We start from the raw sequence: 21,120 nt of genomic DNA, 5'->3' as shown, positions 1-21,120 counted from the left end.
GTAGCTTAACAACATAGAAGTTTATTTCTTGGTCATATCATTGTCTAATAAAGATTGGGTGTCTCTTCTGGAAAGTTTTCCTTTAAGGGTAAATATGAGGAATGAGGTTTATATAATGTATGTCTCTTTTATCTAGATATCTTCAAAAACTGCCATATGGATGGGACAGAGAAAAAGTAGATAACCAATAAGACATTTTATGATTAAGGCTAAAAATGATGTCTTCACTTATGCCAAATAGTCCACTGCTCAGAAATCTGTCAAAAAAGTCCAAAAATAATTGATAGTTGGCCTGGGAAATTACAGCTGATGATGACATTACCTTGGCCTCACTACCCCTAGAAATATTTACTGCTTCCAGCATTACTATGGTGCTATTCTTGTTGGTTTTATTTTTTAATTGACCACCCATCTTTATAGAGATATTTCATAGTAATTTATTTCCTCATTCAAACATGTCATCTGGTTATCTATTATCTGTTTATGGAGTATATGCAATAAAGCATATTTGTTGACTTTAACTGTTATACCCAATTATAGACAATTGAACTTAATGCATATCTATATTACTTCATTACTTAACTGCCATTATAAATATAAATATATGCAATACATAAGGGAAGTAGTTGAAAGTATGTATAATTTTTTAGAAGAGGTGGTAAAAATACTTAGAATTGTTTCAGGAACAAGTGTGCCCATATTTGAGTCAGTATTCAGAGAGATCAATATTAAAATCATCCAAAGTACCACAAGTGCTTGTTTTGGATTTTCTGAATATTTTCATACCAAGGAAAGACTTATGCAAATAGACTGAGTAGGATGCTGCCTGCACAGTTTGATTTAAGATGTGAATGACTCCTCTATCTACCAAATTATCCTTCTATCTAAAATGACTAATTCTCACCACTGAAGTCTTTGTATTGAAATAAGATTTTGTTTTCCAAAATAATCTTTTTTCTTTGGAAAGTTTTGTGCTGGAATTCATTACCATTCAAGTTTAAATTAGCGTGATACCTAAGAACCTCGCCCAGAGGTGTGCGGGGAGGGGATGTGAAAAGTACAGAGAACTGAAGGGACGTCCAGGAATGGGGCCATCCTGTGAGACTCCAGACATTCTGGCCGTAGAGCATCACACTTGGTTTAGGGGAACAGAAAGTGAAGATGTGAATGCAAAGAGACGTTTCACTTAATTCAAAGTTTTTTGATGCACCTGAGATTGGTGATGTGTGTGTTAAATGAATGGTGCATTGATATTTTCCTTTATTTTGTACGAAGATTTTCATTTTCCTAGAAAAAGATGTGCATACAACACCCACGCAGCAAGAATGCCAGCTGTTAGGGTGCCGGCCTGGCTTTCTGAGAAAAGGGAGGTCGCGACAAGGATCCCAGTGCAGGGGTCAGGTCCCCAGTGCAGGGGTCAGGTCCCCAGTGCAACGGTCAGGTCCCCAGTGCAGCGGTCGGGTTCCCAGTGCAGGGGTCGGGTCCCGATCTGCTGACTCCGTCTCCGTTAAGTCTCTCACTGGGTCAAAGCCGGCTGCTTCGCTGAGTCATGGCATTGCCAGGGGGGCTGGGGGCTGTGACGTGTCCGGCATCGCAACCACAGCGCCTGCAGCTGCCACCAACCCCCTCAGCGGCCGCCGGGGAGGACGTGCCCGTCCTGGCTTGGGAAGGTGACGAAAAGGGTGAGCTGGGAAAATAAGGTGACTGTGTGGCAGCCACGGCTTTTCAACCCAAGTTAGAGTGGGGTTGGTAGCTGGGGCCACGCAGGGCAAAAAACTGTTGGGCAACAATCTTGGGTGGATTTCTTCCATTTCTCCCCCCTTTTGGCCTTTGGAGCAAAGGCGCGTTGACTCATAAGCATGCCTTGGAAGCTAAGGTCTCCCTGAGGGCAGGGACTCCAGGGTATTCCAAGGTGGTAAGTTGCCTCCCCCCCACCCCCCTCCCCCCAGGGATATTTCATTACCTTCCAAGGTAAGGAGTAATCCATTATTTTGGAGGGGAGGATGGGCGGATATGCCAGCAGACATCTAAGAGCATCCTCTATTCTAATTGTGGAGCTGTGGTTTTCTTGTCCTTATTGTTTTGCTTTTTTGTCTGAGGTGCAACCTCTTGCATGTGCCCTTAAAGCACCTGGCCCTCCTTGAATTGCCCTGTGGGAATGGGGGCAGGAGGAACTGATGCAAGTATTGCGCTGGCTGCAGCTTTTCTGCTGTGAATAATAAACTGTCTGTGTCTTTGACCTAGAACATGTGCATATGAACCTATAACAGGCTTGCTTATTAGTTTGCAATCAGAGTAAAATCTTAGACCCTTAACAGTTCCTAACTCAACAAGAACAAGGGAAGCAACAAAAGCCTTAGGGAATCAGGGCCGATGTATAAACCCAGACCAATACAATTTATGATGCTATATTAAGAAATAGCACACTATAATTAATTTTTAAAAAAATAATTGACTTTACACACTAACTTGATAATTTTTATAATCATTTTGTATTCATTTGGGTCTTTCCTCCATGATTCCATCTTCTGTTATTTCCTTATCTTTCCTTTTTAGCAAATATTTACTTTCTAAAAATTTTTCAAGTTTTTATTTAAATCTAGTTAGTTAACGTATAACATTAGTTTCAGGCATAGAGTCCAGTGATTCGTCACTTACCCACAACACCCAGTGCTCGTCACAGGGGCCCTCCTTAATGCCCATCCCCCATATAGCCATCCTCCTACCACTTCCCCTCCAGCACCCTCCATTTGTCGTCTATTCTTAAGAGTCTGTTTTCTGGTTTTCCTCTCTTTTTTCCCCCCATGTACATCTGTTTTGTTTCTTAAATTTAAACGAATATTTGCTTTACAGATCCATGCTCTGCCTTGTAAACCACAAAAAAAAAAAAAAAAAAAAAAAAAAAACCTGGAACACAAAAGAGACCAACAGGTACTAGTGCATAGAACGTGGTGGCATCATTCTCTTTGTTCTAGGTAAGAATCATTTGATTCTTAAGACTCCCATAGTAGAATCATTATTATCTACATTTTAAAGAAGGAGAAAAAAGAGCATAATAGGATTTAAGCAAATTGTTCAAGGTCACACAGCCAATGAAGGATAATGCCTTAATTTGAAACAAGACTGCTTAGATTTAAATCTTTACACTTAAAAGTTTTAATTCTGTCACATTATCTTAAAATTTAAGGGGAGCTAATGAGGTATTTCTACAAATATTTCTAATACATCTAAACATGCAAAAGGTTATTCTGGGAGGTTCTGAAGTCTCTGAATTGACACCTCTTCTCATTCTTAACACTCTCCACAGGCTTCTCATCAACACATTCAACTTCATTTGTCATCCATCAGCCACGGACTTCCCCACGTGTACATTCAGTCCAAAACTCTCTTCTAAACCTAAGTACGTGATCAGTTTAAAGCCCTATGAATAGCTCAAAAGGTAAAATCCAAAATCTTAAAAAAAAAACTCTAACATTGTAAAAAGTCTTGTACTTCCCTACCTGTTCTAGATTCTTCTCACAATTTTCTTACCCTCACTTTTCGAAATCTCATGGGTTTCTAAACCGTGTTGTGTTGCCTTCTAATATAGGTCACCGTGCCAGGAAATCAGTTCACTCTGCCTCCATCATCCACCACTATCACCACACACACCTTCAGATGGTTCACTCCTCTTCAGACCTGAATTTTAACATCATGCTGTTGTAGGTTCTCCCCCAATCCACCCAAGATGAGATCAGATCTCATTGTCATGCAGCATAGTGGTATCAGTAATTTTTTTAGTAGTACAAGCTATTTGTAACTGTGCATAATTGTTTCATAATTGTCATACTGGAATGCAAGCTCATGAGAATTGAGACTTTATCTTGTTTTTATTGTTCTTGTATCCCTTATACTTATTACAGGCTAGACACAGGCATTAGTACTTGAATGAATGAATGAATAAATGAATGTGGAAGTGATTAAGACAGAGAAAGAATGATACAAAACGCAGTAAGATTTCAAAGGTGAAAGAGATTCACTCACTCCTAACTTCACTGCTTAGAGAAAGTTTTATGGAAAATATGACAACTGAAATGTATCTTTAAAAGATGTTGGGGATTTTGACAGAGATGGGTGAAGTATGTTACAGTTTGATCAAAATGGTTTAGCAAGAACTAAAAGTACTGCATTAAAGTAGTGAAAGATAAGTGTAGGAGTTATACACCATGTATTCTACTCCCTTTAAAGTCATACTGAAAAGCCTACCTCAGGAAGAGAAGAAATCATAACTCTGTGGTCTAGCAATTGAGTTGAAGATGACAATCACTAAATTAAGATTAACGTAGCTGCTAGTAATTTAGAAATAGTTCTTTATCAATTGATATTCAGTTACTAAACAATCATGAACAAGAAAACATAAAATATATGAGTTGAAATGGATTCATAGATCATCTAGCACCTGGACAGACGAAGATGAGGTCTAGCTTGACGAAGCGACATGCACAAATTCACAAAATGGGTGAGTGATAAAGTTGAGAACTCCGATCTCTCCATTGCCAGCTAAGTACATAGGGCAAAAAAAGGCCCCGCAAGAAAAACACTTGCCAGGCATAAGTTCATATCATACTTAGCAATACTCATCAATATAAAGAACTGCCTGCTGCTACACACAAGTAAGTAATAAATCTCAAAACCTTATGTTGAACAAATGAGCCCAGATACAAAAGCATATATTCTGTATGCTTCCCTTATAAGAAGTTCTAAAACATCAAAAACACATCTGTGATGATGAAAATGAAAATAGTGTATAGAGTTAGGCAAGGGGGGGTTAATGGAGAAAGAAACTCAAGAAATATCTGGGGTAATGAGGCATTACATATCTTGATTGGAGTAGGGGTTAAGTGGGTTTACACATTTATCAAAATGTGTAGTAATGAAGCATTGAAACTCGTGTTTTGTAAGGAATGTAAATTATACCTCGATAAGGGGAACTTGGGTGGCCCAGTTGGTTAATAAACTCTTGATTTCTGCTCAGGTCATGATGCCAGGGGCGTGAGATCGAGCCCCATATCAAGCCTGCCTCAGGCTACAGACTGGGCATGGAGCCTGCTTAACATTCTCTCTCAAAATAAAATAAAATAAAATAAAATAAAATAAAATAAAATAAAAGATTCTCTCTCTCCTTCTGCCTCCGCCCTCCCTCCTCCCCTTCAAATAAATAAATCAATAAACTTCAATAAACATCCTATTGCCATAATCATATAATACACTAATTTTATTTAAAGAAAGGCTAAAAGAAAAATAAACTGACTGCCTGACTGTGATAAGCATGGCCAAATATTCAGAGAGATGATAGATAATAGATACATAGATAGATAGATAATAGATGATGGATGGATGAATGGATGGATAGATAGACAGACAGATGTGTAGTTACAGATGCAGGCATAGATATAATAATCATTTCTGTACTTCTCATTTGTACTATGACTTAATACAAGCCCTGATCCATTTTGATAAGTAGGTTATCTACTAAATTATAAAAAGGGGTAAATTATAAAAAGGGGTAAGAAAACTAGGATTTATTTTGTATTCCTGTTTGGACCTACTCTTTTCCTTTGATAGTTTTTCGATTCTGTGATAAAAGGCCAAATAAAACAGAATTTTCCTTTGTACTACCATGCCTGATAGGAGTCTTAATTTTTTATTCCATTGAAAAGGTTCTCATCAAAACCCCCATGTACATTTCTAGACTTCTCTGAAAATCTCCTTTCACTTCAAATATGCTGTTGGGTATATTCCTTCCCTTATTCTATCAACTCTACTCACCAGCCTCTAAAAGCATAATCGAGATAGAGGAGATATAACAAGAAAAGAGACAGGCATCTCTTCACCATTTGTGAGCATAATGAACCCCTCCGTCTGATTGTATTATAATTGCGCCCCCTCTGGCACTGGTCTTTGGATCTGCCCCCAGTTATGCCAACCTCAATTTCTGGGCACATTGATGCATAATCTCAGCCGGCAAATCTCTACTTTCCAGGCCTGTTTATTGTAATATCGATGAGGTTTTCCTTTTACAGCTCCCTCTCTCCAGAGGTAAACAAATTTGGTTAAAAACAAAAGAGACTATTAATTAGCATCTTTCTAAAAAGGAAGACTGTTTTGTGCTGGTTTTTAATTCCCTCATGTATACACCATTCTTTCTCTCGCTGCCTCTGTTTTTATACAACTCATGCCTGCTTACACAGATGATAACAAAAGATAATTATCCTCTGTTTGTATTTTTAAAATTCATTTTGACATTTAAGAAGATATTCATAGATCTTGGAAACTAGCCCTTTATCTGATAGGTCATTTGCAAATATCTTCTCCCATTCTGTAGGTTGTCTTTTAGTTTTGTTGACTGTATTCTTTGCTGTGCAGAAGCTTCTTATCTTGATGAAGTCCCAATAGTTCATTTTTGCTTTTGTTTCTTTTGCCTTGTGGATGTATCTTGCAAGAAGTTACTGTGGCTGAGTTACTGTTGCCTGTGTTCTCCTCTAGGATTTTGATGGAATCTTGTCTCACATTTAGATCTTTCAACCATTTTGAGTTTATCTTTGTGTCTGGTGCAAGAGAGTGGTCTAGTTTCAATGTGGATGGAACTGGAGGGTATTATGCTGAGTGAAGTAAGTCAATCGGAGAAGGACAAACATTGTATGTTCTCATTCATTTGGGGAATATAAATAATAGTGAAAGGGAATATAAGGGAAGGGAGAAGAAATGTGTGGGAAATATCAGAAAGGGAAACAGAACATTAAGACTCCTAACTCTGGGAAACGAACTAGGGGTGGTGGAAGGGGAGGAGGGCGGGGGGTGGGGGTGACTGGGTGACGGGCACTGAGGGGGGCACTTGACGGGATGAGCACTGGGTGTTATTCTGTATGTTGGTAAATTGAACACCAATAAAAAATAAATTTATTATAAAAGAAAGAAGATATTCAGTTGGTTGAGCATAGTTCTTTCCTTTACCAGACTCAGCATTAGAAATGGTATTTATCAGTTACTAAATCACAGACATTCAGTATATACATTTAACTACAAAAACGGATGCACTGAGGCAGATTGATCACAAAGACATCTCCAACTCTCCAACTCAGTGAAATGATAGAGCACTCTCACCTGAAAAAAAGAACGGTTTTCTCTGTCTCTTTTTTTTAAAAGATTTATTTATTTATTTGAGAAAGAGAGAGAGTAAGCAAACACAGGGAGGGGCAAAGAAAGAAACGTTAGCAGACTCCTCACTGAGCTGGGATCCCAATACAGGGTTCCATCCTAAGATCCTCGGGTCATGACCTGAGCCAAAATCAAGAATCAGCCACTTAACTGACTGCACCACCCAAAGGCCCCTCATTTTCCTCTCCCATGTGGGAGGAAAGATAATTTGCCTTTCCTATTTGTTTAAATGAAATAGCAAGTCTGGTCTGTATGGTTTCCTCCCTGGATCTTTAAAAGAATTTCCCAAAGGCAACAATTAAAGAACAAATTTATGTAAATACAATAACTATTTGACAGAGAATCCTGTTTATTTTAATGTCCTTGATTTGGTTTGCTACTCTATAGATCTAATCATTTGGAGAGATTTCAGTTGTCCAGATCAGTAATTGAATTGTAGAGTGCTTTCCAAGTTGCAGAAAAAAAATGCACATCATTTGCTTCTCCCAAGTAAAGTTAATTAATATTTTCTTATTCTTAGCTTCAGTTAATTCATCTAAAAGTGAAGAGAATTCCAAAGTTCAATAAGGAAATTGCTCCTTGATACCAATAAAGGAATTGCTTACTACTTTTTCTACCCATTTTGAGCTGATATATATACAGTCCTTACTTATTCAGGTGGACCTAGGAGGAAATTACCTGCAATCACATAAGGAAGCACAGGTTTCTAACTTGATACACAATTATAATCTGTAGTTTTCTTTTTTCAATGAAAAGCACTGGACAATTAATTTGGGTGGGCTTAAATGTGCAATAATTCATTGCTCATTTTAATCCACCTTGGGGGCTAATTTGGAAAATAGACCACATTAACCTACCACTCAGAGATAATTGCTGAATGTCTTCCAAGAGTTAGAAATTATCCCATTATGTACATTTCTCTTTTCTTATTTCCATTTGAGTCAATGAAAGGTAAAATGTTAAGTAGGGTGAACTAATTATTCCAGGAGAACATTTAAAAAGATGTTTCTCTGCATTTAGTCGAGTGTTCTGCACATAATACAGTAACAGACTGCTACTTATGCCTTTGATTATTATGATCATGTTGAATGGCAAGGTATTTGTAAAACATTTCTGGAAAAGATTGGCTTAAAGAAAGGTATAGGTAAAAATAAATCATGATTCAAAGGTTATCCTGCTAGTAAACTACTACGTGATACCTGTTTATTCAAAAGTGTAAATTGTTTCTTTTTTCCTAAACCTTCAGCGATTCCTGTGACAATAAAATATATTCATCAGTCTTTTGCCTTCTCTAGTTAATGTTTCATGCCTTTATCACATCGGAATATTTAAAGTTAACATAGCTCTCAATACACATTGAAACAAGAAGTTTTTCACAGTTATTTATATCTTCCCAATAGCTTCCTGGTTTTGCTTTTTAAAACAAACAAGTTTATGAGCATAAAAAGGGCCACAGACCCCAGGGAACCAACCGTACAAACAATTAACTTTCTCATTAACAAGTTTCACAAAGCTTGTAAGTTAAAAAACAACAGTAATAACAAATCCTTATTTCTGAAATGTTAAATCATACTGTGTTGCCTGTCATTTCAAGTTATAACCTGTCCCAAATTCACAGACTCTCAGGCATGCCCTGAAAACTGAAAATAAAAACTAAAAGCCTTCAGAATGGAAATCAGATTTCAGATGTCTAACCAATTAGTATAAAACCTAAAATATAAGAAAAATAGATTATATTATGAGAAATTTTTCTCGACCCAGTTATTTTAGAATCTCCAAATCGAAGGAAAATACCATAGAAATAAATACTTGTCTCTAACCTTTGCCTTAAATGCATCTTAGGGTAGTTATCAGATTTAAAACATAGATGTGAAGTAGGAAGGAGACAAGTCTAAGCAGTTGGGTGCTGAGTCGATGCACAGAATGAGGGTAGGAGTGCTGGATCCAGAATCTGAAGTCCAGGATAAATTTGATTTGCAAGTATTGACATGATTGCAGGAAAAATCTAGAGGGAATCGTAGGCAGCAAAAGAAATGCAAGTCATCTCATATGGTTACAACTTGAAAAGAAAAACCATGTAAGCAGAAATATCTAGGAAAAGACCCTCAAGTTTCTTAGTAAATGGACCTGCTTGAAATTAAAAGAACAACTAATGTTTAATTTTAAATTTAAATTGATTACTTTCTATGTAACAAACTAGGAATGACAATGAATAAATTAGAGTTTCTGTCCTAAAAATATCTCACGATCTAGCTGATACTAATATCTGCATGCTTCCTTAAAATTCAGTGTAGGGGTTTAGTTCTGCTGGTTCTTGTGAAGGCTGACCAGATTAGTTAGAAGTCATCACCTTACTGAAGACAATGAAGAAACTTGACATTGGAGAGCTTGGGTGACTCAGTTGGTTAATCATTCAGATACATGATTTCGGCTCAGGTCATGATCTCAGGGTCCTGAGATAGAGCCTGGGGTTGGGTTCTATGCTACATTCAGAGTCTACGTAAGATTCTCTCTCTCCCTCTCCCTCTGTCCCACCCCCCTGCTTGTGTGCTGTTTTTTTTTTTCTCTCTCTCTTAAAAAACAAAAAACAAAAAACAAAAAAAAACTTGACATTTAAAGAAAAGGATATGAAAAAAAATGTACCTGGAGACCTAAAAAGACAAGAGAAAATAATAAGGCCGGGGGTCATAAGAACATAGAAATCAGAGATGTGAACCTAGCATTTGGGGCTAGTTTTCCCTTAAAATGTCTTTGAATTTCAGGAAAAAAAGTATTTAAGAAATTGGCAAGTTCAGAGTTCAAAAACAAAAGAATAATAACTTCCTGCTTTGGGATTGGACTGTAAAAGACCTACATTCTCAAAGTGAACTAAGGAAGAAAGGCCCTGTGGAAAGGGAGCTCAGCTTAAGGTCATTACTTTAGACCTTAAATTCTTTCTCTATTTAAAAATTGCCAAGAGAAATATTGAATGTAAATCAGTTATTTAAGAAAAAAGAGTTGTCAGACACAATCTTTGGCTACTCTTGAGATATTCCAAGGAGGTGAATGATATGATTAGAGATTTTAGCAGAAAATTGGAAATTATATAAGTAAAAAAAATAGAAATCAGAACTGAAAAAATATAATAAACAGGCAAAGCTGAAGAGAAAATTAGTAAGCTGAAATATGCAAAGAAAGAAAAGGTCCAGAATGAAACAAAGAAATAAAAGGGAAAATACAAAACAGAGAATCAGAGACACAGAAAATAGAGGAAAAAAATCTATATGGAAACAGAATCTCCATGTGGATGGAACCAGAGTGTGTTCTGCTAAGTGAAATGAGTCAGTCAGAGAAAGACAAGTACCACATGGTCTTACTCACATGTGGAATTTAAGAAACAAAATAGATGAACAAAGAGGAGCAGGCGAAAAAATAAAATAAGATAAAGACAGAGGGAGGCAAACCATAAGAGACTCAACAACAGGGAACAAACTGAGGGTTACTGGAGGCGAGGGCGGTCGGGGGATGGGGTAACTGGGTGATGAGCACTGAGTGTGATATGCAACTGATGAATTACTGAATTCTACCTCTGAAACCAATATTCCACTATATGTTAACTAACTGGAATTTATTTTTTTTAATTTTTATTTATTTATGATAGTCACAGAGAGAGAGAGAGAGGCAGAGACACAGGCAGAGGGAGAAGCAGGCTCCATGCATCGGGAGCCTGACGTGGGACTCGATCCTGGGTCTCCAGGATCGCGCCCTGGGCCAAAGGCAGACGCCAAACCACTGTGCCATGCAGGGATCCCACCTAACTGGAATTTAAATAAAAATTTGGATGGATAAAGAAAAGGCCACACACATACACACACACACACACACACACACACACGCACACACGATAGATATTACTCAGCCATCCAAAAGATATCTTGCCATTTGCAATGACGTAGATGCAGATAGAGTGTATTATGTTGAGTGAAATAAATCAATAATAAATGAAATAAGTGAAAATAAGAAATAAGTGAAATAAATATCATATGATTTCAAAATATGGAACTTAAGAAACAAAACAGATGAACATGTGGGAAGGGGGAAAAAGAGAGAGGGAAGCAACCATCAGAGACTCTCAGTGATAGAGAAGAAACTGAGGGTTGATATATATATGGGTGATGGGCATTAAGGAGGGCACTTGTGATGAGCGCTGGGTATGATATGTGAGTGATGAGTCACAAAATTCTACTCCTGAAGCCAATATTACACTATATGTCAACTAACTAGAATTTAAATAAAAACTTGAAAGGAAAAATAAAACTTGGACAAGGGTTATTACCGACTATACTCATGTTTCATTTTTATTCCATTAGTTTTTATCTTCTATCTCTCTACATATCACAATTTTATTTTTGTTGATTTTCCTTACCAATATATTATTACTGTCTTCTACAGCATCCCTCATCTAAATCCCCCAGCATTCTCCATGATCATCATCTTCAAAGAACTGTAGCCAAAGACCACTATTATTTCTCCACTTGTTGACCTTTTGTTTTTCAGTATATGTCCTTCCCACCCTGCTAAAAGGTTTTTCTTCAGAAAAGTCCTTTCTTTCTTCAGAAGTCTTCATTGACCTACATATTTTCTTTCAGTTGTCTCCTAGTGAATAAATTCACAGCATTTGTCATCGTGGATCATTCCAAAGACGGAATTCCACCATTCTGCTAGATCTTTGTTGGATATCCTAACATTAAACTATCCCATCTATCTTGCAATTTCTTAACATCTCTTCCTTTACTCATACGTATGCCTCTTTCCCCTCCATCTTTCTATTATGCTAATTTCTAAGAATCGGTCCACAGCTATTTTTTTATGTGCACTTTCTGTCTCTGGAGTCTTGCTTGGCTAACTCTGTGATTTCAACTACCATCTCCAAATCAATGACTTCCATCTCTTTCCTGAAAAACAGCTGAATTTCTAACTGTACATTATTTCCACTTTGAATTCAGTAAGTCTGAAATTAAAGTCTGTCACCATCTTTTTCACAGTTCCCAAGAGTCTTAACGCACTTTTTTCCCATCTCTATAACTAAAAATTGCTGAATTATTCTTGTTTCTTTCCTCTCTATTGTCTCTAATTATATACATATCATAATATATATAAAAACTGCATATATATGTGTACATATGCAAGTACATACATAATATATATTATACATAGGGTTTTTGTGCATGGAGTTCTTCTTTCTAACCCCCTCTTCACCATCCTAGTGAAAATAATCATTCTTACTTGAGGCCATAATTAGTATTTTTGAAATATTTTCACTCTCACTCACTTCCAGGTACATGGTAAGAGTGTCCTTCCCTGTGTTCTCTGAAGTTAGGCCATGAAATGTGACTTCCTCTGGTCAGTTCAGTGTGAAGAGAAGTGTTACATGCAAATTCTGGATGAAATCTCTAACGGCCACTGCAGGTCTTACTTTGCCCACATCCTTTCCCACTGCAACGACAATGGAGAGCATTTTATAAATCATCCACCATTACCCTGGATCCATGAGCAACAAGGAGGATTGCCTGCTGGTATGTGTTGGGTAAGTTGTGTGAGAAACATTTAAAGACTCTGAAAACCAGGATTTTGTTTTGTTTTTCAAATAAACTTTTAATCAAAAGACTTTTTACCTAAACTTTGTTTTCTATATGAAATTTTTCTCATGAAAAATACATATAGTATAAAGATTAAAGGAACTCTACACTCAGCATAGTGTAAAGTATAGAGTTGTCCAATCACTATTTTGTATACCTGAAATATAACACCATATGTCAACTATACTTTGAAAAAAATTTTAATGTGCATATGGCAGTATTTTTTATTATTTTATTTTTCCTCGGTCAAATGAATGATTTGAGTTACCCCCAAAAAAACATAAAGATGCAAAAATGGCTTAAATACAGAATTCAATCAAATTAAAATTAAGGGGCACCTGGGTGGCTTGGTCAGTTAAGCAGCAACCTTTGGCTTGTGTCATGACCCCAGGGTCTGGGGATCGAGCCCCCTGTCAGGCTCCCTGCTCAGCGGAGAGTCTGCTTGTCCCTCTGCCCCTCCCCCCTGCTCATGTGCCCTCTCTCTCTTCCTTTCTCTCAAATAAATAAATAAATAAATAAATCTATCTTTTACAAAATTAAGATTAAAAAAGGTGTACAATATAGCCAGAAACAAAAGCATAATATGGTAGAGGAGTTGTTAGGAGGTCAGTTATAAGGATGGAAAGAAGATTTTAAAGGCTAACGTATAAAGAATAATTCAATAAATTACATAATTCATATATTTCATAAGACAAAAATGGTTCAATTGCTCAAAATTTACCTTTGAGTATATAGAACAGATGAGTTATTTCCCCATTGTTCAAGGTGAAGCTTCTGTTAATGGAATACATTTGTAACTCCGGAGAAACTTACTGATTTATTGGCAGCAGATACTCAAACCCACAAGTCTCCTATTGCAGAACATGAGAACAGGGGCTAAGTCTTATGTGGTTTCCTTTACTGATTATTAGTTTCAAATGGAGTAACCTGTCTGTCGAATAATCAGGGAGTCATGTCAGTTGGAGAAGGCAGGGAGATGAGGCAGGGAGATGACTTTGGTTTGGGGATGGGATTAGTACTTGTAGGCTTTCACTAAATATGCTATTTTCCCTATCTTGAAGCACATCTTCACTCAATTTTCAGTGATCATTATGTATGTCAAATTCCCATTTCTTAACGGTTATATCCTCATTCTTGATCCTTTACTTTGTGATACCTTCAGAAATCTCCCTAAGCTGGACTGTCAGTTTGTAGACCATCAATAATGATGAGCCAGTGCGATTTATCTTTCAGTGCTCCCTCACCACCTTGCAGTGGATGGCCTGGTTTTCCCAAGGTACATCCCTAGGTCCATCTTTTTACTCTTTTCCTATCTACAACAGCAACCTTCATTAAATTGTTTTTCTCTACTCAAGGTTTGAGCAAATATGAATCAGTTTTTAACATCTAACATTCTGGATCTTGAGATACATTTTGTGGTTTATGATTTTGAACTGCAGCTGATTCCTTAAGTGAGTACAACCTTAACAAGTAACAAAACTCAGACGTGTAACGGACAGCTTTATTTCCTATAACGTTTTATATTTTAAGTCCAAATTTGGTTCTAAAAGTTTATCTAGATACTTTTTAGATGTATTCATCATTTCAGGATTCAACCAACGTTTTTCACTGACCTCCTCCTTTTCCCTAGAGAACTATTCAAATTCCTCCTGGCTTATGTGTCTAGCCTGAACCTGGGAAAGGTAAAACCACATGATCATCATTGGTTCACTCTGGCACCTGTCGAGGTGAACGATCCAGTCGGAGTCTTGAATGCATCATCTGGGGTGCCTCAGCCATAGCACCCCATTGATACCTGCTAGAACCCGACAACCATGCCAGGTTGGAAACACTTCTCCCCTTCTTAGTTCCTGGCAGTTCTCCTCAAACTCCCATGCCTTTCTCAAGGCAAGAGAAAATATAACTGCTTTCTCATAGTACTCTGGCCACATGTGACTCTTTGAGGGAACACCTGTCCCACCTGCCTCCAGAGACTTCTATATGTAGAAGCCATCCTGCTGCCAGACTGTTGGTGTTCAGGAACATTTACAAGTCTGAGGGCATCGAGGTTCAAATGGAAACCGCATATGAGTTCCACCTCTTTCAGATTTACCCCAAAACATCTGGGGAGTTCCTTCTTCACCTCCTTTCTCTGGAACGAGTTCCTTCTCAAAACCCACATCTTGAAGCCTTTCTTTTCTGCTCATCCAGTTCATGGGGAAACTGGCACCTCTATCATATTCATTATTTCCAAAGTTGTGCGTACTCTACTCATATTCTGTCCTGTATCCTTCAACATATTTTGTAACCAAAATAAAGTCATCTTTGGCAACTCAAATATTTTCAAATGATCATGTTACGTGTTTCAGGTGACAAATCTTGAGCTCAAAAGTCAAGAACTTAACACTTCTCCTCTGTTGTTCGTCTGTTCGAACTTTGCTGCTTGGACCCATATTCCTGGACTCACATAAGTGCTTCGTGAGATGCGGAGACTAGATGGGAGCAAAACAGAATTCTGGTAATAAAAACCACATTGATGAATATCAAAATATCACACTGATGTACTTGTTTCATTAAAGATAGACTTCTTCTCTACGTGTATTTTTAAAATTTTGTCTTATTTTTCGTGGGTGTGAAATTGGACAATGAAATAAAAACTGCTTTTATTGCCATATCTTCAGCCACAAGTCCCATTGGCTTGGAAGTATGCTGATAGCTCTGCCAATTGGAACTACTTCTCGTCACACTAATAGTACCTCCCAGCTACTGCCTGAGTTCCTTTCTCTCAGTGCCAGACTTCTCCACGGAATCTTCCACACTTGGAGTTCATGTCTTTACGGCCCTTATCTTTTGAAACAAAATATTCAACCTAAAAGCAATGTTCAATAAGCAAAATGTTTACCACCACAAAATCTCAAAAGGCGAAGTGACGTCTTCAGTCCTGTGTGCTCTGGTCACTACCTGCCTCTCTAGTTACATTCCATAACACATTTCCTCTCGTGTTAAGGTCTTGTCACGTATCCTCTTCCACTTGGCAAAGTTCCTTTCTATCCTGGCCTTTGTGCAACCAATTTTTTCTGCCTGAAATGCTCTTCCTCTTTCTGCTTCTTTAATTTAAAAACCTGATGAAGTGGCGCTCAGTCATTGAAGCCTTTTCCAGTTAATATACAATCTCTTAAAACGATGTGCTCTCTTTAATAGCACTATCACAGTGTTGATTTTACAGGCATCAGTAATTATTTGATTAAGATCTAGCTCTCTTACTAGACCAAGAACTGTGTACGTTAGGTTCCCTATTTTATTCCTAGAAATTGGCATGGTTTTTGGTTCATAATGGACACTCGATAAATACGTGTTGAAAGAAAGAATGAATCTTTCTTTTTTAGGAAGTCCTTTGAGGAGTATTCCCTGACAAGTAAAGAGACTGTTCAGTGAATCAAGACGTCGTTCCTCTGGCATATTACAAGACGGTATTTTGAGTTCAACTAGATGCTAAGTATCTAAAAGTTGCAGTATCGAAATCATTGCTCTTTTATTATCCTTTGTAATTATTCTGGGTGGACTTTCTAAGTGATTGCCCTGACAAAATTCATAGGGCAGTAATAGGACAGTTATCATTTGAATGTATATATTTATATGCACTTCCTTCCTCAAAATATTATAAAATTTAAGGCATAACATTTAGGTATTAAATCTTAATGGGCTCCATCAGTTCTTTCAATGCAGTCCAGATTGATATACACCACTGCAGAACAAGGGGAAATATTATCGTAGTCCTCTATGGTGAGTAATTTACATTAATTTCATATTAAAATAAACGGGTACATTGTGCAATGATTGTCCAAGATTTTATGATAAAATAATAGTCTTTAAGAACCACGTAAACTTCTATTTATGATTATCTCATCATTTATTTAACCTCTCTTGTCATTGGATATTTAGGTTATTTCCCAGTTTTTATTAATATTAATGATGGTTTGAGTAAATTTATATGTATGTACCATAAGTACATGGATTAACCAGTACTCAAAGAGTGACATAAAAAGCAACTGCATTGTGTTTTCTCCCACTCTCCCTCTAAAACCACTTAGTGCTGAAAGTTTTTTGAAATCACTTTTAAGTAAGAGAAAGTCTTCATAACTTTAAATCACCAAATGCAATCTCAGTTCAGCAATTAAATGCATTTAGCCTCAGGTAATAATAGAAATTTTGAACTTCTTTCTTTTTTTTTTTTTAAAAAGAGTTTATTTATTTAGTCATGAGAGAGGCAGAGACACAGGCAGAAGGAGAAGCAGGCTCCCTGTGGGGAGCCCGATATGGGACTCTATCCCAGGACCCTGGGGTCACGACCTGAGCCAAAGGGAGACGCTCAACTCCTGAGCCCCCCAGGGTCCCTGAACTTCTTTTAAAGATAAATATTTTCTACAACTTTTTCAGACCTTGTTTGCCATAGATGGAACAGCTGACTTCAGGGATAGAAGGTGATTAGCTTTTTTCTCTCTTTTTGAAAGTCCTCCTTCTCCAAACTACTGAATGGTTTTCATTGTTTGTTTGTTTGATTTATTTTGTTTTGTTTGTTTCTCCTCTGGGGTTGCAGTAGAAAAAGAAAATGCTAAGGAAAGCAAGATATTTTTTAACTTGCTTGGCATTTTTAGAAATTTGCTTGGTACTCTTAAGACCTGACAGATGTTTAAAGGCTATGCTTTTGTGAAGATGTTTCTACATTCACCATGGCCACCACTGAGCAAGTTCTATTGCATTCTGAATAATGTGCCTCTCAGCTGTCTCTAATTTCTTATTAACCCCTGTGAGTGTGGCCAACTCCCCTCCAGCTTCCACAAGGTGAGGTCTCGTTACCCATTAAAGAAGCGTTACTCAATGCTTTGACTCTCAATAGCTTTTTCTTTCCCCTGGCCCGTTTATGGATCATGTAAAAACTTAAGCATTTCTTATTGGAAAAAACTCTAATACTGTAGGCTTTTTTTAAGGCAGTATCATTTCTATTTCACTGAAATAGCCAGTATACCTCTCATCCTCTAGATGTTCTGGGCCACAATTATTCACCATATTCCACTAATGAAAGGGAAACAATAGTAAGCTCTTCCTGTATCAGGGCCCCTCATACAATTGAGGTAAAGTCCCCATGGGTTCAAGGTGGGGAACCCAAGAGAGTTCTCTCCAGAGAAATCTTATTTATCTTTCTCTCCGTCTCCACCAATTGCCTCCTTTATGGTCCCAATAGGTGTGACTATCTTACTGACTTTTAGAACCTGCTTTGACACCTGTCCAGGGTGGTGTCAGATAATCCACATTGGAATTTAATGTCTATTGTGCTCTTGCTTTAGTCAAAATAAACATATTTTTGCACAAAAATATTTTCAACACCAAAATTGTCCTCAGTTATTGGCCAAAGACTGCGACGCTTTTAAAGCTCTTGGCACATGTCTGTCAAGTGTTCTGTAAGGTGGGAGCTGTCGGTTTACACTCCGCACTCATCTAAAAGTGTTCCTAAACATAGAACATGGCCTTAAAAAAATCCCTGTCAATTAATAATTTTATGGTTTTAATTTTCATTGTTTACTATTGATTTAGAATATATATTTTAAACATTTGTTTTTGACCAGTGATCCTTTCTTAGAGAATTTTTATTACTTCCTTCCTCGGGTTTCTATTGGAATAATATTATTTCCTATTAACTTTCAAGGCTTCTAAAAATCTGAAGACTTTATTCCACATCTGTCACATACATTGCAAATATTTGTAATTTGTCCTATAGGCAATCTAAATAATGATTCCTCTTCTCCCGAGAGTCCCCTATGTCTTGAATCTCTCTGCAACAAACTTCATGACTTTCAACCTTGACATTCCAAGGAGTTTATTCTTGCTCCTAAAGGGTCAGCTCTACACTGCCAAATAAAGTGGGTAAAAACTCAACCTGGCGTTCAGAGCTCTCAAAATGACACCACCATTAACAGCAACGACAATTTTTACTGAATAATATGGTAATTTATTTATACTATTTTTCTCATTTGAGCCCCAGAACAATGAGGTGAGATAGTATTATTATTATTATTATTAAATATTTTATTTATTTATTTATTCATGAGAAACAGAGAGAGAGAGAGAGAGAGAAGCAGAGACACAGACAGAGGGAGAAGCAGGCTCCCTGCTGGGAGCCCAACATGGGACTCGATCCCGGGACCCAGGATCACACCCTGAGCTGAAGGCAGCGCTAAACCGCTGAGCCACCCGGGCTGCCCGAGATAGCATTATTATTATCCCTATTTTACAAATGAGAAAAAGTTAAGGTCTGGGAATTAGATAATGTTCCCACAGTATGGGAGGTTGAATAAATGGTCCCCCAAAGATGTCCACAGCTCCATCCCCAGAAAATGTAAATAGATGTCTTTAATGGTGAAAAGGGCTTTGCAGATGTGATTAAGGATTTTGATATGGAGAGATGATCCTGAATCATCTGAGGGGCTTAATGTAATAATCTGAGGGGCCTTATAAGAAGACAAAAGGGACGGAGGAGCTGGAGAAGATTTGATGACAGAAGCAGTCAGAGAAGAGAGAGATTTGAAGATGTTGTGTTGTTGGATTTGAAGACAGAGGTAAGCATGACTAGCCAAGGAATGTAGGTGGTTCTCTGAGCTACAAAGGGCAAAGAAATAGATTTTCCCTCAGCACCTCTGGAAGAAGTATAGCTCTGCTGATCCATTTTGGACTTCTGACATCCAGAACTGTCAGGTAATAGATTTGTGTTGTTTTATGTCATTAATTGTGGCAGTTTATTAGAGCAGCAATAGTAAACTAATACACAGGGTCACAGGACAGATAGGTAGTGAAACGATGACTAACCATTCTCTGTTTGATTTCTAAATTTCTCATCTTCTTCTCATGTGACCAACATATCTTTCCAACTACGACTGAATCAATGACAATGACGAGTCTTAACTGCAAATATCTCATACTATATTTAAACCGTGTGTCAAATAATTACCCTGATATTTTCTCCTAAGATGGTATGTCTGTCTTATAGCCCAGCCAAAATGTTGCTTCCTGAAATGCTAACTGTAATTCTTTCAGTACTTTCTGAATTTACTAATTTTTAGATGTAATCCTGCCCCCTGCTCTCTCATCTCCCAACACATACACTGGTCATGCACCATTTCATCAGCGCCCAGCTGAAATGCCACTTCTCCGTGAATGTAGTCCTGGTTTTGTCAGTATCTGCGACTCCCAGTGGTGCTGCGTACCTCTTTTACCATCTTTTATCATATGGTGCCATGTGCTACAGCTATTTGTATCTGCCTTCTTTCTCTACTAGGTTTTGAGATTTTGAGTGGCTTGAGTCTGTGGATGATATTTGCCCCCCCTTTTTTATTTAATAGATGTGAGTTCCTAGTCTATGATATGGCTCCAGGTAGGTGATCAGTAAAAGTATGTCGAATTGAACTACGACTGTTAAGAGCCGTGTCTCTATAAGCCAGCTCTCACCCATTTAATAACTTCTACTTCTGCCACAAGGCTTTAATAAATATGGTGCAAGCCCCAAAAATGCACTTTTGGGTCAAATATATTGAGTTCAATCCTCTTCTCCACAAATATTGCTGAAATGAGCCTGGATTCCATCCCAGTTTCTGTCAAAGGGAACTTTATAGGCAACTCCTGGCTTTGGCTGAGGCCTTTATCCCAGGGACTCAAAGGCCATTACAGCTGCAAATGCTTCAAATCATAACAGAAAAGGAGGTTATATTACTAAATTATGTGAACTTTTTCAAATTCAACACATCAATCATTCTCCTTAAAACTGTAAATTCTCTATACAGTGCAACACATTTCTGAAGTAAAGAAAAAAAACGATTTGTATCTAGCTGGTTAGCATTAGGAAACGTGGCTATTTTTAAAATTTTCTATCTAGTATTCTTTGATTATTCAGTTCCAATTGGAAATGAATCATTAGCAGATAAATATTTTTCTTAGTTGTTGTAGATGATCTTTTCCTTTTCTTGATGTAGAGATATCTACACTAAGTTATTTTAGACATTTATTTGGATTCTTCTCCCATGGAATATCATGAAACTCTGGATCAATCATGATACCTGTTTTATTTGTCTTATGCTTTAACTTGTAGTTTCCTGAACTGCTTTAGTGGTGGTTGAGAAAGTCTTAAACATATATGTTCCTCATGGGATGTTTGAAGGTTTACATCTCTATGTAATACATAACACTTTCTATATGTACCATTCTGGGTTGGCCTGTGCCAGCTGAAGAACTCCAAAGGTATCACTAGATCAGAGTAGGAATTTTGTAATTGTGGAAG

The 21,120-nt window shown here is 37.4% G+C and overlaps 1 long non-coding RNA gene across 2 annotated transcripts; it reads left to right on the top strand.

Annotated features, from left to right (window-relative positions):
• Window positions 1–2,719: 2,719 nt before the first annotated feature.
• LOC111093760 lies at window positions 2,720–5,059 on the top strand. 2 transcript variants are annotated; one of them, XR_005383008.1, is made up of 3 exons: window positions 2,720–2,975; window positions 3,308–3,400; window positions 3,590–5,059. It is a non-coding gene; the product is annotated as an uncharacterized LOC111093760 (long non-coding RNA). The 2 variants fall into 2 exon arrangements; XR_005383009.1 differs by having other exon boundaries at window positions 3,308–3,439.
• The last annotated feature ends 16,061 nt before the right edge of the window (window positions 5,060–21,120 follow it).

Source organism: Canis lupus, chromosome 33, assembly GCF_011100685.1.
Source record: "Canis lupus familiaris isolate Mischka breed German Shepherd chromosome 33, alternate assembly UU_Cfam_GSD_1.0, whole genome shotgun sequence".
Taxonomy (NCBI): domain Eukaryota; kingdom Metazoa; phylum Chordata; class Mammalia; order Carnivora; family Canidae; genus Canis; species Canis lupus.
This window is presented reverse-complemented; position numbering and strand designations above follow the sequence as displayed.